The 5450-nt window shown below is 44.8% G+C and overlaps 1 pseudogene; it reads right to left on the reverse strand.

The window, feature by feature from the left end:
• Positions 1 to 2786: 2786 nt before the first annotated feature.
• Positions 2787 to 5056, reverse strand: LOC118713733 (annotated as a pseudogene).
• Between the last annotated feature and the right edge of the window lie 394 nt (positions 5057 to 5450).

Below are 5450 nucleotides of genomic sequence, written 5' to 3' on the forward strand. Positions count from 1 at the left end.
GGCCTCTCATCCAGTCCCCTGCAACCAGAAATCCTTGTTTTCTCTCTCATCTGCTCATGGAGAACCAGGGAATCCCTTGTAGCCCCTTGGGGGAGGGCAGACATCTGGCTCACAGCTGGCCTGGGTATGGCTACTGCAACTCTTTGGTGTAGAATGTGAGCTTTGTGTGTGTTTATTTTTCTTTTCTCTGCTGATAATAAAACTGGATAATGAGGCTGATGAATGAAGCCCCACCAGCGAATGGGCAGGCGTCCTGGTTCTACCACTTGCTTGAGGTAACAAACTGTACCATTGGGGTGCCCAATCTAATTTTCCCATCTATAACACATGAGGTTGCACAAAATGACACCTGAGTTCTCCCAGCGCTGACCTTGTAGAAATCCATTTAAAACAGGTCAGCACACACATACCAGAAATCAAATACTCTTTCCTATGAAGCAAAATCTAAAATTAAACATGTATTAACTATTTTTGATGTTTAAATCAAACCTTGGCATTTTCTATTCTCTTTTTTGTCCAGGTGTGACTTTTTAAAAATAGTCTTCATTTCATGAGAAAAGTATATTTTTTCTTAAAGAAGGCATAGAATTTCAAACATTTTTTTATTCTCATGCATTCAAAAAGTGCTAATTAAAAACAACAGAACAATAGGATGGGCAGAGGAGTACAGTGGCTTAAATTAAAAACTTTATTAGGGTCTCTGTTTACCTACATCTTGTGATCATTAATTTTATGTGTCAACGTGGCTAGGCTGTGGTGCTCCCTTATGGATTAAACTCTAGATGTTACTGTGAAGGTCTCAATCTGAGGATGAGATTAACATTTACAATCAATGGATTTTGGGTAAAGCAGATTGATCTCTGCAATACGGTGGGCCCCACCCAATCAGTCGAAGGCCATAAGAATGAAGACTGAGATTTCTTGTAGACTAAGGAATACTGTCAAAGATTCAACTTAGAAATTTGGCCTTCTAGTTCACTGGAAAGCCATATGTATATATATGGTTAAAAGTTTTTCCCATCAGAAATGTCACAAAATACATTATTAACAGACTTTTTCCAGGAATGCTGTTATTATGTCAAGGTCAAGTGTCCTGAGAGTGATCTAGTCACACTGCTTACTAGTATGGGGCTTGGTGCAGGCATCACTCCCTCTGGGCCTGTTTCCTCATCTATCAAACAGGAGATGAGGCATGGAGTGTGATGATAACAGCTTGTTCAGGGGTTGCTGGGATGGTCAGATGAGATTGTGTGTGTGTGTGTTTTAAGATGCATGTTTTTATTAAAATTTATAAAACATTATAACCCAGCAGAATAAATTAGACAAGTTGTAATTTGACTAATCTCTCATACTTGTTGGAGCATTACAATATAATGAATAATTTTTCTCTATACTAATTTTAAGGTTGTCTAAACCAGCGTTTTTCAACCGCTGTTCCGCGGCACACTAGTGTGCCGCGAGATGTTGCCTGGTGTGCCGTAGGTGCAGACAAGACAAGAATTTTATAATTTTTCACTATTTTGTTTACTTAATATTTCATAATAAAGTAATTATAAAATACTTTCTTTGTGTTTATTTGATTCCTATTCAAGAGAATTACTTTATATATAGTCAATATAGGCACAGAGTTAAATTTTTTAACATTTTCTAATGGTGGTGTGCCTCGTGATTTTTTTCATGAAACAAGTGTGCCTTTGCCCAAAAAAGGTTGAAAAACACTGGTCTAAACTATTATCTGGTGTTTTTTCAACAGCTTAACTATTTAGAGCTTCTTCTCAGAAACATTCACATATTACACAGGAAACAGAAAACATACATAGTTTATTTGGGAAACATTCATATTTTATACAGGATTTACAAATATGAGATAATAAAAAGACACACACACACAATTGTACCTGCAACAGTATCTCAGCTGCATTGTGATGATTACGCTGTTCAGTCAGCTGTCCACTCTACACAACTGGATTTTAATAGTGTTATTTACAGAGGGGCCAAGAGCGCTCATCTAAGGCAAAGGCAATACTCAGGTTTACTGTGCACTTTCACAGCCCTATGAGGACACAACCATTATACACACTGTAAACACCACTGGGCATGACATCCATCTCCAACCACAAACATCCGTCTTACTGGATCAAGCACACAAGGTATCAGGTAAGGTGCCTGACTTTTCCTCTGTAAGCATACTTCTCATCCAAGACAGCTGCTGTTCTCCCCATTAGATACTACTTACTTATTTCAAATATGGTGCCAGTACTCAAAACCTATTTGGAACCTCTTTATGGGGATTGCCTGCACAGGCTACAGTGACGTTTTCTGAACATCCTTAATGGTGGCCAGTCTCCATCCTTTGAGGATGCATTTGATTGAAAACAACAACAACAACAACAACAAAACACCAGGCATAATTAGTCATTGCCAAGTGAATCAAACTGTGGGCTGCCACCCTGGATCAAATGGAAGGCACTTCTATAAAACAATGAGACAAGTTTTCTTGTACGGCTTGTAAATGAAAAGATACTCAAGCAACAGCAGTCCTGCAGAAACCAGTACAGATTCTTCTAGGGCAGTGGTCGGCAAACTCATTTGTCAACAGAGCCACATATCAATAGTACAATGATTGAAATTTCTTTTGAGAGCCAAATTTTTAAAACTTAAACTTCTTCTAACGCCACTTCTTCAAAATAGACTCACCCAGGCTGTGGTATTTTGTGGAAGCGCCACACTCAAGGGGCCAAAGAGCTGCATGTGGCTCGCCAGCTGCAGTTTGCCAACAACTGTCCTAGGGTGAGGGGGTCTGAGAGGCAACACTCATTTGAATGGGATATCTAGGTGGTATTTTGCAGTTTTAAAAATCAATCTTTTGGATGCCTCCCGGAGAGACTTTAGTATTCCTCTTCAGTTTCAGTCCCTCCTGCTTCCTTATGGATCGCCTGATGAAAGCCCTGGAAATCAGAGACTCATGATTGTCATAAAGCCCCAGCTTACAGCCAGGGAGGTCTTTTCAGAGCGGTAGCAGCACATCCAGTATCCTGGCCCATAAGGCAATGCCTGGCAATAGGGCTAGGGTGTCAGAAGCACAGGGACACATCCCCCTTCACATCTTTTTCTTGCACTGCTTACAAGGGTCCTCTCTAGAGCATGGATCTCGAACCAGGCAAGAATCTGCTGGCCTGATGTGGTAGTACTCAATGAGGAACTTGAAATAGCAGCAGACACACTGAAGAGCCACTAAACTCTTGGTGGGGAGAAACCCAAAGATTTTCCAGCAAGAAAGCCATGTATGGCTCAGGCCCCTAAAGCTGCTGGGTTTTAAACCTGGTCTCCAGAAAGTTATGAGACTCCTGCTTCTTCCAACTGGAGGCCTGATGCACAAGCTCTGTCCTTCCCATGGGAGAGGCTGCCATTGGGACATATGAATCAGCTGCAACATTGTTTTCCACAGAGGCACCGCCCCCTCATCAGCACCTCCAGGCAGGCTGGCCTCCGGAGACACTTCTGCTGTGCTTTCATTCAATGGGGAACAGTCTGACTTGTGCCAAACAGCCGGCAAATAGAAATACAGCCTCCCTGGAAGTGGGTCTCCACAGGGCTTTACCAAGGACACAATGACCAAGGACACAGTGAGGCCAATGCACACAGATTCCTTCCTTTTCTCTCAGGATCTTGTGGCACAAGCGCTCTACTCATGCATTCAGCAGCACCTTGGGCAACTCGATGGCTTGTGCTGGAGGAAAAGGTGATTCAAGTCCCTCTGTCATTTCTGCATCATGCCTATTGCTGTTTTTCACAGCAGTTTGCTGATCTGGCTCTATTTCTGTGTTACCTCTGGGGGAACTCAAGCCTGCTGGCATTGAGGGTCAGCCCCAAGGAGCCCCATTCCAGGCCTGCTCCTCCTTCTGAGAACAGTGGTCAGCTCTTGACGGGCCATAGTCCATAGGTACAGACCCCGCAGGAGGATTCACCTGAGTGTCAGGTGCTTCCAAGGCACCTTCATCAGCCTGGGTGCCATGTGCAAGCAACACCTGCTTCCCAGGGAAGCTGCTTTTCTGAGGGAGGCTCCCAGATTCCTGCTGGCTCTGCTGCTTCAGGCGCTGGGACTCCAGCCGGGCTGCCATGTCCAAGAGGCAGACTGACTCTCTCTGGGATTCATCAACCTCAGGATTTTCCCTTTCCGTGGGCTCTTCACAAGCCCCAGGGGCAGAAAAGGGCTCAGTGGCCCCTTTTCCTGAAAGGGCACCACTTACCTCAGCAGCATCTTCAGGAGGCACAGCTCTGAATGTCCCGGAAAGCCTCCCCATGGCCGGGGAGTTAGCATAACTGGCCCGCAGAGCAGCATCAGCTCTTGCTCCAGGAAGGCCACCATCTGGGTGACGGACAGAGGCCTCCCAGTGCAAACACCAGCCCCACTGACACTTGCATAGTGCACAGAGCAGTGCTCAAGGCCACATGCAAAGGGCTCAGGCTCATAGCACTGGCCGATGGATTCCCTCATCCTTTCTAACTGTATCCTGGCTTCTTTAACTTCTCCTGATCATCTCCCTCTTCTCCCATCCATATCCTAGGAGCCTTTTATTTTCATAGATCCTATCCTATCCCTGCACTGGTAGGCTGCAAAAAATGCAATTTTCTTCTTGGTATTTCCAGGTTTCACCAGCGCACTGCTATCCAGCTGCCCTTCCCCTTCCTCACCCTGGAGGATGGCTGCAGAAAGTGTGTTCTTGGTCTGAGCATCTGTGCTGCTTTCTACTGGGCTCTTCCTTCCCATGCTGCTCAGAACATTTGCAGAAAGGACCCCAAAAGGCTTTTGAGATGATGCTTTACCATGGGAGGTGGAAGGAAAGACACTGGCTTTCATGTAACTACCTCTGCATTTTTATTTATTTGTTTGTTTGTTTGTTTGTCTGTTTGTTTATTTATTTTTGGTGGTAGCCTCCCAGTAGCTCATGGGAGTTCTCAGGGTTTCCTTGATGATTTCCATAGGTTGCGCTTTCTTGGGCGGTTTCCAATGTGGCGCAGGTACATGACAGAGGCTCTTGCAAGTCAAGGTCATTGAAGAAGGACTGAGGACACCTCTCCCTCTCCCAGCTTCCTGCTGGAGTCAGTAATGAAAGTGGCTAGCGTCTCTTACTGAGATCATTCTGATTTTTTTTTTTGAAAGATTAAAATTGTAAAATGCTAATATTGAACACTTTCGATTCCAATCCACTGCGATTCCTCGCGACAGGAGACTGAACTTACTTTGGCACTAAAGTCTGGAGCCTGCTGTGACATCAGAGTCCATTTCCTGCAAAACGCTGACATCACAGACACATGGACCCACCACACTATGACTTCCTTGTGAACGGAGGCTGCCCACAGTCAGCTTCCCACCCTCTGTCCTGCCAGGTGCCGAGAAAGGTTAAGGCCAGGCGCCAGCTCACCTGCTCTAGGACAGGAAGGACAGA

This window comes from Pipistrellus kuhlii, unplaced genomic scaffold, assembly GCF_014108245.1.
Source record: "Pipistrellus kuhlii isolate mPipKuh1 unplaced genomic scaffold, mPipKuh1.p scaffold_m20_p_9, whole genome shotgun sequence".
NCBI lineage: Eukaryota > Metazoa > Chordata > Mammalia > Chiroptera > Vespertilionidae > Pipistrellus > Pipistrellus kuhlii.